This window comes from Marmota marmota, unplaced genomic scaffold (genome assembly GCF_001458135.2).
Source record: "Marmota marmota marmota unplaced genomic scaffold, marMar, whole genome shotgun sequence".
NCBI lineage: Eukaryota > Metazoa > Chordata > Mammalia > Rodentia > Sciuridae > Marmota > Marmota marmota.
Genome location: NW_026000082.1, coordinates 33,086,101 through 33,099,471, shown reverse-complemented (window position 1 = coordinate 33,099,471; position 13,371 = coordinate 33,086,101).

Here is a 13,371-nt window from a genome sequence, read left to right as displayed (position 1 = left end):
GGGGAGTCATGCCCAGACAGCCCCAGGGCAGTCGGTTCACCCCAGAATCTGTTTCTTCATTAGACAGCGTGCCAGTCACCTACCTTGGAGGGTCATCAAAAGCCTCGCCTGGAAGGACCCGGTAAAACTTAGCTGCTGTTATTGTTCTACTGCTGTTGACCCCGCTCCTATGTTCTAGCTCATTTCTGCATCCTGTTTCTTATTTTTGAACATTCCAATCCGCCCATCTTGGATCAGGCTTTTTCCCTTGGTTCAATCAACTGGGGAACAGAGGGAAGGGACAGGGTTAGGAAGTCCAAAGGCATAAGGGCTGGCAATGTCGATTCTCTCAGAGCCTGGGAGGGATGACAGGTCTCAACAAGGAACTACCAGCCTTGGGGGGAGGGCAGGTTGGACCTTGGGAACTGAGTGATCTAACAAGGGCTTGGAGTAGGACTACTGGCTGGAAGAGTGACTATGGGCACATGCCTGCCACTTATGGTCTCAGCTACAACATGTGTGTCCCTTGAGGGGCTGAGACTGGAGGGTCACTGTGAAGATTTGCCTCCCCCTCATCTATGGGTACTCATGGATGACAGGTCACGGGAAGAAAAACCTCAACAGAGAAATGATATATTTTTGATCCGGGCGCACAAGTGCTACCAGCTACTCTGGACACTGAAGCAGGAGGATTGTGAATTCAAAGCTAGCCTCAGCAATTTAGCGAGGCCCTAAGCAACTTAATCGAGACTCTGTTTCAAAATAAGACAGGGGGCTGGGGATATAGCTCCGTTGGTAGAGTTCTTTCCTGGCCTGCACAAGGCCCTGGGTTCAATCCCCAGCACCCCCCCACACACACACATACACACACAAGATATATCAGTGGTTAAGTGGCACCAATAAATAAATAGGGCTGGGGGTGTGACTCAATGGTAAAGTGACACCAATAAATAAATACATAGGGCTGGGGATGTGACTCAATGGTAAAGTGTCCCAGGTTCAGTCCCCAGTACCAAAAAATGAAAAATAAAATAAAAAGAGAGGAGAGAAAATTTTTGAGAATATCTACAAGTTTCTCTTTCCTCTGCACTTCTGTGCAGAGAGGCCTGCCTTAGGAAGGCGCAGGACTACAATCAACCCACAGTGACAGCCCTTAACACCTAGAAGTCTGGGTTTGCTGTAGACCAGGAGATGGGAGTAATTTGTTACAGCAGCACAACCCACAGAAACCTGATTAATACACCTGCGGTGATAAGCGCTGGTTAAAAAATAGTTAATCATGTGATTGCTTTATTTCAGGTTCAGAACAATGGGCCTGGTTGATGTTGCCACCACAGAGTTTAAAAACAGTGATCTGCAGAAGAGCAGCATGAAAGGTATTTCTCTTTCATTTACAGCTGGGCGGGGTGGACAGGGAGCCCCCTCCCCTGCTTTACTGTGGTTTCTCCACCATCCCTGGGGCGTGGCACCCCCTCTTGTCTTTATGGTTAAAGATTCCTCTTTGTTCTCTCCCCAGCACCAGCAGGAAGACCATCCCTGAGAATGGGCTGGCAGTGCACATATCTAGAATGTTCATTCCCCAGTTTGTCAGACTGAGTCACGTGTCTTTTAACTGGCTCCAAGGGAGGCCGAGGTGGGGGGTGGCTCCTGGGAGACAGCTTAGGAGTCCACATTGATACCACTTGGATGTGGCACCTCCATTTGGTGACAGATCACATTGCCGATGAAGTGATGAGCTCTGTGTCACTCGGGAGGAANGCCCTCTGCCTCCTGCGGATTACAGGGCTCTGCACCCAGCCGTGGGCGGGAGGGGCTGGGCCGGCCCGGGGATGGAGGTGCGGGGGCGCCCCCTAGTATCTGGGCCGCGCCCTTGTCCCTCGGCACCGCTATCGCTGGGCCAGCCGCCGTCCTCAAAGGCTCCCCACGAAGTGACCCTGGCGCCCACCCAGAACGCAGGCCGCAGGCCTTTGGCCTCCTGTATGAGCCCCCTTGCAAACCGCCGGGTGCCTACGACTGAAGGATTCCCCTTGGGGAGGTGGGAGTAGAGGAGGAGGAAGACGCAAAACTTTGTGTCTGAACCAAATGGGACCCAGCTCTTCAGGGCCTGGGACGGGTCTCCAGCCTGTTTTTTCTGGCCAGAGTCCCTGCTACGTGCAGTTTAACAGGATCCCCTGCGATTCCCCTAACGACCAGCGAGGGCAGTGCTACCCTCCCCCTGCGCCACAGATGGGAAAACTGAGACCCAGATACAAAATCCCTCGGCAGGTAAGCGATAGAGCTAGGTCCTAATCTAGGACTGTCTGTGTCTAAGCCCACCTTCTGGCCTTGGATTAGTTGCCCCTACCCTCCACACCCCGGGGCTGCCTGGCCTGGAGTCTAGCTTGGGCATCACCCAAGGCCGGTAGAGGTTTGCTTCTTTATCAGACAGAACACGCAGACTTTAAATTTAGTGGTGACTGTTTCACTGCTGAAAGGGGACAGGAGGCTCAGAGAGCTCCCTCATTCCTTCACCCCTTTGGGGAGGTGCAGAGGGCATCTGCATGGGTGCCTTTTTCCTAGTCGTTTTAGAGGGGGAGACCCAGGACATGGCAGGCTGCGGAGGGGTTCCTCACAGGGTGCCTTCTCCCCAGTGGGAAACACCGGGAGGAGGGAGATGGAAGAGGAGAAGGCAGCCCAGGGGGAGGACTGGCATGGAATGGCAGGAGCAGGCAGAGCTGTCCCTCAGGAACTCCAGGCCAGCCCTGCAGGAGACTGACTTTATCTCCTGTAAGTGAAGCAGGCACAGAGCTTATTCCCTGCTTCCAGGCTCAGAGGTGAAGTGACCCCACCCCAAGTAACAGAGTATGGGAAAGTGTCAGGACTTCCAGCCAAGTCTGCCTGACTCCAAAGCCTTCTCCACACAGGGTTGGGGGATGAATAATTATCCCCACTTTACCGGGGCTCAGCGAGTTGAAGTAACTTGTTCCACATCTGTAAAATGTCCTTATGGGGGAACTTCCAGGACGGAGCAGCTCCACTTACAGAACTTCCTCCCCGGCTCCTGGACCTGGTGAGGCACAGGCGGGATTAGATCATTTACTTGGTCTCTTTCAGATACTTTCCAGGAACTTCACGTCCCTAATCGTATTACAGCAAGGAAAGCTAGCCAAGCAGAAGAGGAGAGAGTATTCTCCGAGGGCTGGGGGTCCTTGGAGGTTTCCTTCAGAGGGACATCAGCACCTCTGATCATTAAGCAAACACACTCCTGCCTGGAGGAGCAGCCCATGCTGCCGGGCCGCTGTTGGGTTGGGCCCAGATCTCTGGTTTGGAGGAATCACCAATAATGCTCAAGAGGTTTTTCGAATTACTTGGCTAACTCTTCTTGCCAAGAGATACTTGAGGGGGGAAAATGATGAATGAAAGAGCATCGAAAGAATTACAGTTGGTTTTAATGGTAGCTAACGGACAGTTGTGGATCCTTCTCCTTCTCTTCACATTGTAGTCATTGAAGCATGTGGTCAGGAATATATTCTGGAATGGGAACGGAATCCATCTGCTGCAGTCCGGCTGCAGCAAAATAACCGGGGGGTGACCAATAACTTGTAAACGTTGATACAGCAGGAGTGGGAGCCATTTATTGCAGGACAGGAGCAGTATTTATACATTCCACACAGCTTATCTAATTAACATAAACTAGATACATCAGTCAACCAATCAGGAATCTCCACACTTAATGGCTCGCTTTTGTTACTTCTCAAACCACTCCCTCTGGCATTTTGCCAGGCACCATCCAGACTTGTTTACAAACTTTAACATTCCCCTGGCAAAATGCCAGGTGTTATTTTGACTTGTTTACAGACTCTAACATCCATCAACTCTGGTGGCTGCAAAAGGGTGCCCAGAGGGGATTGAGAAGCGGCCTTTTGGGGGCTCCACCAGTTGCTGTTGTGAAGAGCCCTAGCGTAAGCGCCTTTGTACTGCAGCACTTTTCTTTGAGTTGTCACCTCAGGATAAAGAGCCAGGAGTGGAGTACTAGGGCTCCTGCAGATCTCCCTCTGGATCCTGAGGTGACTTCCAGCCGCACCAGCAGTCTAGCAGCTCAAGTTCACAGTCAGGCCAGCTGCACTGGGTTCCTAATAGAGACCAGGTGTTAGGCAAGGCTGCAGGCTTGTTCCAATTTGATTTCTTTAGGAATATCCCAGGGTTCTATAATCACTCTCTAAAAAACACCAACGTTGCCTGGGAAGTGTGAATTAGGATAAATATTTTATACAAAAAAGGAATTTTGATTCTTTGGAATCAGATTAAATCTCCACTTGCTTTTTGGAAGGCTGTTTTACTGTGAATTCCACACCTCCGGGAAACTGCATAAACTTGAACGTCCAGCTCCTTAAACTCATCAAACAAATGCCAGGTAGGGTCTCAACCAGGCGAGGACCAGAAAGCTGCCCAGGAAGCCCCACCCACCCCCGCCCCTCTTCCCTGCACCCAAGTGTGCACTCTTCTGAGCCTAAAGCTGCAGTGTGTAAAAACAGCAACCGTTTAGTTTGGCCTGTTTTGAAGATTTCTGTGTGTGGGGATGGAGTGTGGGCTCATTTGTTTGGCTGCTTCATATTGTGAGAAATAGAGTCTGAAGATGGTTCACTTTCAAAAAACAGTATTCAGCCGTAATTGGACCCAATTGTAGTCGTTTAAATTGTAGCCCTTCCCTTTTGCCCACCCTGATTCTGAAATCAGCCAATCGCGTAGGCCGTACGCCCGAGTCCTCCAATCAGGGCGGAGGGCAGCGCCGCCCGCGGTGGAGAACCGGGGCCGCCCGCCCACGTGCGCTGGCGATCCGGGCTCGGGAAGCGCGCTTCTGGCAGGAGCCGGGGTTTGCCTTGCCCACCCATTTTTTTTTCTCCACCCACTTTCGAGCGCGTATTTGCTTTCTTGCGGCACCCAGTGTTTCAAACAATATTGGTGAAACTCGCCCACGTTGCTTCGCGTAGCCGTGGTAGCCGGCCCCTCCCCTCCGCAGAACTTGGCACAGAAACGCCGCGCGGCGGGGCCGCCCTGTGTGGGGAAGGCTTCGGTTTGTTTCCGGTTTGGGCACTAGAAATGTGCTGTCCTGACTGTACATGTTGTTTGACCCCCACCGGAGGCCACCCCCTCCTGGAAGGGCTCTACCAAGAGGTGCAAGTGCCAGGGTGGCTCTTCTTTCTTCCCCTCCCCTTCCCCCTCCTTTCTCCCCTCCACTCCCCCCCGTCCCCCCCCCCCCGTGCTGGGCATTGAATCCAGAGCCTTTCACATGCTAGACAAAGCCACTGAGTACACCCCAGCCCTCATTTTAAAAGTTGTTCTCTGTCCATCCTCCCTCCCTCCCTCCTCAGTGCTGGGGATCAAATGCAAGTCCTCACATAGGCCAGGCAAACACTCTACCACCGAGCCACATCCCCAGCCCTTTTGATTTGATTTTGAGACACCATCTTGCTAAGTTGCTGAGGCTGGCCTCAAACCTACTATCCGTCCTCCTGCTTCAGCCTCCAGAATCACTTGTTTTTAGAGGTATGTACCACTGGGCCGGATTTGGGGTGGCTCTTTTCTCTGACTTACCTTGCATCTTGGTGATGAAATAAGACATACTGTGTATACCATCCTGGGATTTGATTTTGTGTAGCTGGTGTCCCTGCCCCAAGCATGAGTTAATTTATTTGGATTTTAGCATTTAAAATGAGAGACTGCAGCTTGTGAAGAAAATTGCTTCCATGTTGGTTCATCTTGGGGTCATTCTTAGAATGTGACCCCAACTTTTGCAGGTGTGTAGCAGACCTTTTGATAATTCTTCTCCCAACCTCTACTTTAGGGAGTCTGCCTTGGTGTGCTTGGGGGAGACGGTGACCCTTTTACTAAGGCTGAGGGAATTGGAGCCTCCCTCTCCAGTAGGTTGGACCCTCTTGCCCAAGGCCTGACCCCTTGCCTGCTTCCCGGCCCTCTTGAACTGCTTCCATCTGCCCATCTTCCAAGGACCTCTTTCAGCTTCCAGGGAGAACAAAAGGAGCCCCTTCCCCAAGAACACAGTGATTATTCCGCAGGTCACTGAGGTATTACCTGCATGTCATTAAAATTCACTCCTGGGGGGCTGCGGGTGTGGCTCGGTGTAGAGTGCTTGCCTCATACACAGGAGGCCCTGAGTTCAATCCTCAGCACAACATAAAAATAAATATATAAAATAAAGGGATTGTGTCCACCTACAACTAAAAAAAGTATTAAAAAAATAGGACCATAGCCTCTGCTGCACTCGTGTTTTGATGTGTTACGTTTATTTTACTCTTGGGGGCACTGGGGATGGAATCTAGGGGTGTCTACCACTGAGCTATATCCCCAACCCTTTTTATTTTTATTTTGGGGTCTCGCTAAGTTGCTGAGGCCAGCCTCTAACTTGTGGTCTTCCTGCCTCAGCCTCCCAAATCACTGGGATTATAGGCATGCCCCATTGTACCAGATTAATTAATGTTTTAAAGTAATTCTCTTTCCTTTCCTTTGCCCTCATTATTGTGTGTAATCTGTGCCCAACTTTATTGTTTGATTCAGGGGTTGGCAACCTTTTTGTGTAAAGATTTTATGCTTTCAATCCCTGTTGTGGGGACTCCACTCTGCTGCCATAGAGCGTCCCTAACAAATGAGCCTGGCCGGGGCTGTGGCACACACTGAACTGGGAACTTGATGTAATCTTTACGTATGAAACATTCTATTGATTTTTTTTTCACTCATTTAAAAAAGTTAAAACTGTTCTTAGCTCAAGGGCCATATGAAAACAGGTAGCAGGCTGGATTCAGCCCACCTGCCGTGGCTCACAGGCCCTAATTTAGTACACAGGTTGCAGAATATCAAAGTGGGACAGGCAGGGCAGGGGACTTTGTGAGGAGTCGTTAGATGGACTCCTTGCACCTTTTAAAATAAAACAATAGACTTGACTTTTTTGCAGAAAAATTGAATGGGAAGGCAGAGTCCCCGCCTGTCCACATTCTGTGCCCTGCCAGGTCCTCTTCCCGCCTCCATCTTGGTTACGGTGGTGCGTTTGTTGTCTTGGTAACTCATGTTGATGACGACATCTGGGGCTGTGACAGGTGTGCCATGATGTACCACCAAAGACAGTTTCACTGCTCTCCGGCTTCCGTGTTCTCTGGTCATCCCTCCCTCTCTCCCCTGGGCTCTGGTCACTGCCATCTTTCTACAGTCTCTGTGGGTCCACAGCGGCATAGACGGAATCCTGCGGTCACTTGCCCTCAGCCAGAGCTGCTCCAAAGCAGGGCTGCCACGCTTCCTGCTGAGGGGACCTGGGAGGCACAGCCAGTGTTGTTTGTGATGCTGGGGATGAACCCTGGACCTTGCATATGCTGGGCAGGTGCTGTGCCACCAAGCTACATTCCCAGTCCTACAGTCAGTTGTGTTGTGGTTTTTTTTTTTTTTTTTTTTTGGGGGGGGTAGTGCCTCACCATTGCTGAGCTGGTTTTGAACTCGCGATCCTCCTGCCTCAGCCTCCCGAGCTGCTGCTGGGATAACAGGCGTGCACCACCCAGCCATGGCCGACAGGTGCTAAAGCAAGAGAGGGACATGGCCAGGTTTGCACTTTAGAATGATGGGACTGGATGAGCAGAGGTTACCGGAGCTACAACTCCCCCGCAGGCTCGGCCCACCTGAAACAGACCCGTGTCCGCCAGCTGGAACTGTGCAGAGAAACCCCCGCAAGAGGACCTGTCCACCCTCTTGTGAGCCTGTTTTCTCGCTCCCTCCCAAGGGGTTTCTCAGAGCCCCTCTTTGGTTTTCCTGGGGTCCCATCACAGACACAGCTGGTAACGGAACAACAGGCAAGGGACTTTGCTTTGGCTGTGGGCAGGGGGGACTGTGTGGGCCTTGGTGGTGGGGACTGACCGTCTCTCTGGTGCCCTCATCTGGTCTTTTTTCAGAGCAGCATATTCTCAAAGATCCAGGTGCCTACCTGGTGTGAAGTGAGAAACTGGCCTTCCACCCTGAGGTGGTGGCCGGCAGCTGAGTAGTGTTGGAGCAGGTCGGGGAACAGCCCTGATATTGGCAGAATCTTCAGCACCCCTCATTCTGCTCAAGAATATTCCACGGCTCCCATTTCCCATGACACAAATAAAAAACAGTGCTGGAGAGGTGCTTCCCACAGCAGAGCCGGACCCAGGGTTCACTTGTTTCTCTGGCCTCTCCCTTGCAGGTGAAGAGAGCCATGTCACTTGACATGCTGAGCACGACCCATCCGAGAGCTGCTGGGACTCCAGGTAAGGAGGTGAGAGACACACCTGGGTCATGGATGGATGGGACCACGCTGGTGGCCCCGGGAGAAAGGTGGGGCTTGCATTGGCGCTGTGAGTGATTCATTCATTCATCTGTTCATCTAAGGACGTCTTGGTTGCTTCCAACTTTCGACAATTGTGAATAAAGCTGCTGTTAGTATTTTAATGCATTATTGTGTAGATATGTTTTCAGTTCACTCAGGTGGAGGAGATGCTGTGCAATGCTAAGAGTGTGTTTAACTTAATAAGAAACTGCCAGACTGTCTTCCAAAGCAGCTGTACCATTTGTGTTCCCATCCTGTTTTTCCACATCTTCGCCAGCATTTGGGGTGGTCAGTGTTTTGGATTTTAGCCAAAATCTAAATCCATGTATGGTGTCATCTCATTATTATTTTAATTTGCAGTTAACTAACAACACACACATAATGTCGAGCTTTCTTCATATGCTTATTTGCCGTCAGTTGTCTCTTCTTTAGTGTTCATTCATATTTTTGCCCATTTTTAAATTAGGTTGGTCAGTTTCTTGTTGAGTTTTAGAGTTCTGTCAGGCATGGTGGTGCATGCTTGTAATCCCAGTGGCTCAGGAGGCTGAGGCAGGAGGATAGAGGATCATGAGTCAAAGCCAGCCTCAGCAGCTTATCAAGGTGCAAAGCAACTTGGTGAGACCCTGTCTCTAAATAAAATACAAAAAGGGCTGAGGATGTGGCTCAGTGGTCAAGTGCCCCTGTGTTCAATCCCTGGTTCAAAAAAAAGAAAAGTTTTTTTTATATATTTTGGATATAAATTCTTTTTTTTTTTTTTAAAGAGAGAGATAGAGGGAGAGGGAGAGAGAGAGAGAGAGAGAGAGAGAGAGAGAGAGAGAGAGAGAGAGAATTTTTTAATATTTATTTATTTATTTTTAGTTATTGGTGGACACAACATCTTTGTATGTGGTGCTGAGGATCGAACCTGGGCCGCATGCATGCCAGGCGAGCATGCTACCACTTGAGCCACATCCCCAGCCCTGATATAAATTCTTTTCAGACATGTGACTTACAAATATTTTTCCCAGTTTGTGGTTTGCCTTTTTGCTCTTATCAATGTCTTTTACAAAGTAGAAATTTGTTTTAATGAAGTCTGACATCAACTTTTCTTTCATGGATTGTGTTATTGGTATTGTATCTGAGAGATTATTGCCAAACCCGTTGCTGAGACTGGTCTCTAGAATCTGTCTCAAGTTCTCTAGAACTTGCCATCTCCTGCCTCAGCCTCCAAAGTAGCTGGGTGATTCCAGGCATGTACCATTGCACCTGGGTCTTGTTTTCTTCTAATAGTTTTACAGTTCTGTGTTTTATATTTAGGTCCATGAATTTTGAGTTAAGTTTGTGAAAGGTGTAAGTTGTGCCTAGATTTGTTTTTCTGCATGTCAATGTCCTGTTGTTCCCACGTTGTTGAAGACTTATCTTTGTCCATTGAATTGCGTTTGCTCCTTTGCCAAAGATTAGTTGGTTATTCCTGTGTAGGTTCATTTCTGAGCTTTCTGTTCTGTTCCATTGATCTATTCTTTTTTTTTTAAATATTTTATTAGTTGTTGGTGGGCCTTTATTTATTTATACATGGTGCTGAGAATCGAACCCAGTGCCTCACACGTTAGGCAAGCACTCTACCACTGAGCCACAACCCCAGCCCTCATTGATCTATTCTTTAGAAATAGGACTCTTTCTTTTTTTTTTTGGCTGTAGTGGGGGTACTGGCAATTGAACCCAGGGGCACTCTACCACTGAGCCACATCCCCAGCCCTATTTTGTATTTTATTTAGAGACAGGGCCTCACTGAGTTGCTTAGCACCTCAATGTTGCTGAGGCTGGCTTTGAACTTGTGATTCTCCTGTCTCAGCCCCCTGCGCCCCCCGCCACCCGCCGAGCCACTGGGATTACAGGTGTGCACCACCATACCTGGCTAACAGAGCTCTGATTGTTATAGATTTTAAGTAAGTTTTGAGGTTGGATAGTATCAGTCCTCTGACTTCATTCTTCTCCTTCAATATTGGGTTGGCAACTCTATAGATTTTTTTTCTTTCCCTCATTTTTTTTTGGGGGGGTTACTGGGGATTGAACACAGGGGCACTCAACCTCTGGGCCACATCCCCAGCCCTTTTTTTGTATTTTATTTAGAGACAGGGTCTCACTGAGTTTCTTAGCACCTCGCCTTGCTGAGGCTGCCTCAGCCTCCAGAGTTGCTGGGATTACAGGCGTGTGTGCCACTGTGCCTGGCCTGTCTTTTCATAAATTTTAAGATCTGTTTGCTGATGGCCACAAAATAACTTGCCAGGATTTGGATGGAGAACACATCCATTCTATAGTTCAAGTTGGAAAGAATCTTTTAACAGTAAGGAGTTTTCCTATTCATGAACATGAAAAGTCACCCTGTTTATTTAGATATTTGCTTTTTTTTTTTTTAATCAAAGTTTTTTTTTTTTTATATGGATCTTGTACATATTTCACTGGGTTTATAGCTAAATTTGGGGGGGTGCTAATGTGTTCTTGAGTTTATGAATTTTAATTTCTAATTGTTAATTGCTGGCATATTAGGAAAGCAATTGACTTTTGTATGTTAACCTTATGTCCTGAAAACTTGCTGTAATATTTTATTAATTCTAGGGGGGGTTTTCTTTGGCATTTTCTATAAAGATGATTGATTCTGTCATCTTGTTATTTCTTCCTTTCCAATCTATATACTCTCCCCTCCTCTGTTTTTTTCTTTTTTTTATTGTAGTTTGATGTTGAGTAGGAGTGGAAAGAGAGGATATCCTTACCCGATAACCTTGTTCCTAACCTTGAGTGAAAAGCATCTAGTTTCCCAATATCAAGTATATGTTAGCTGTAGTGAGAGGTTTGTTTTTTATTTTTTATTTGTTTGTGGTGCTGGGGATCGAACTCAGGCCTTTGGGCATGCAAGGGAAGCACTCTACCAATTGAGCTATATCCCCAGCCCTGTTTTTTATTTTTAATCATGATTGGCTGTTGGATTTCGTTAAGTTTTTTTGTTTGTTTGTTTTCCCCCTTTGGACACAGTGTTGGGGAGAGAACCCAGGGATTTGTGCATGCTACGCCAGTGCTTTATCACAGAGCTACAGCCCCAGCCCACACTGACTTGAATGTTTAGCCAGCTTTAATGCCTGGAATAAATCTCACTTGTTCATGATGTATACCTCTTTTATATCATTGGATTGTATCTGCTGACATTTTATTCAAGATTTGTGTATGCATGTTCATCAGAGATATTCATCTGTAGTTTTCCTTTCTTGTGGTGCCTTTGCTAGTTTTGGTACCAGATAATGCCAATCTCATAGTTACTTAGGAAGAGTCCTCTGCTTCTGTTTACTGAGAGATTGTAAAATTGGTGTATTTCTTCCTTATCAAGGGTTTGGAAGAACCCAGTGGACACATCTAGGTCTGGTACTGTTTCAGTTTATTAATTATTGCTTCATCTTATTTAACACTGACACGGGCCTGTTCAGATCATCTATTTCTTCATGTTAGTTTTGGTAAATTGTATCTATCAAAAGAATTTGTCCAGTTCATCTAGTATATCAAGCTTGTGGGGATACAGTTTCTCATACTCTTCCTTTATTACCCTTTCAATGTCCCTGGGATCCGTAGTGACGGCCTAACTCATTTCTGATACTAGTAATGTGTCTCCTTCCTCTCCTTTTCCTTACCCTAGCTAGAAGATCAATTTTATGGATCATTTTGAAGAATCAGCTTTTGGTTTTCTCTATTGATTTCCTTTTTTCAATTTCATTTATTTCTGCTCTTAATTTTCTTTTCTGCTTCTTACTTTGAATTTGTCCTTTTTGTAGTTTCTCAAAGGAAGCTTAAACTGTTCATTTTTTTGAGTATGTGCATCCAATACTATACATTTTCCTCTACGCTCTGCTTTTGCTGCATTCCACAATTTTGTTAAGTTTTATTTTAGTTCAAAATGTTTAATCTCTTGAGAACCCCCCTTTGAAAGCATGTTGTTTAATTTCCAAGTGTTCTGGAACTTTCCAGTTATCTTTGTTATTTTTGATTTGTGGTTTAATTCCATTGCAATCTGAGGTCATCCTTTGTGTGATTTCTATTCCTTTACATTTGTTAAGGTGCATGGGGTAGAATGGTCTTGATGAATGTTCCATATAAATTGGAGAATGTATTCTGATCTATGAACTGTTTTATAAACATCAGTGAGACCCAGTTGGTTGATGGCATTATCCAGTTCAAATACATCCTTACTGATTTTCTGCCTGCTGGATCTACTGGTTTCGAATATTGGGTGACTGAAATTACCAATTAATGATGGATCTGTCTTTTTTTCCCCTTTTCCTTTGAGGCTTTTGCTTTGCTGTAGGTGCATAAACACTAAGGACTTTTTTTTTTTTTTGGTATTGGGGGTGGAACTGGGGGGGGGGTGTTTAACCACTGAACCACATCTCCAGCCCTTTTCATTTTCAGACAGGGTTGCTTAAGGGCTTGCTAAATTGCTGGGCTGACCTTGAACTTCCATCCTCCTGTTTCAGCCTCTGGAGAGAGCAGCTGGGATTACAGGCATGTGCCACTGCCCTGACTGCCCTTCTGTCCTTGTACTTAAATGGGTTTCGTAAACAGGATAAAGCTGGGTCTTGCTTTTCAGAACCCACTCTGACAGTCTTATTTATTTATGCCATTGGCATTTAAAGTGATTTTAGTCAACCATGCTGGTGACCGTTTTCTATCTGTGGCGCTTGTTCTTTTTTCCGCCACATGGTGAAAGGTTATGTGTGGAAAAGGCCTGTGTGGAGCTAAGCATCCAGAAAGGGTCATCTCGGGTGGACCTTTGGATTGCTTTTGGCTGCTTCCTGTTTGGGAAATTTCCTACTGTGTGTATTTTTGTGGGTATTAATGCTTATTGTTTTCCACTGAAAAACTAAATGAGCCACTCTCTTTCTCTTTATTCTTTAGCATCCAGTACTGGGATGACCTGGGCTTGAAATGGGTGTTCTTGGGTTAATGGTATCGTCCTGCAGCAATTTAGAACTTTTTATTAAAGAAAAGCAGATAGTAGAGAAATTCTGCTTGACTTTGATCTGGGTTCATTCTTTGTAAATTCAAAT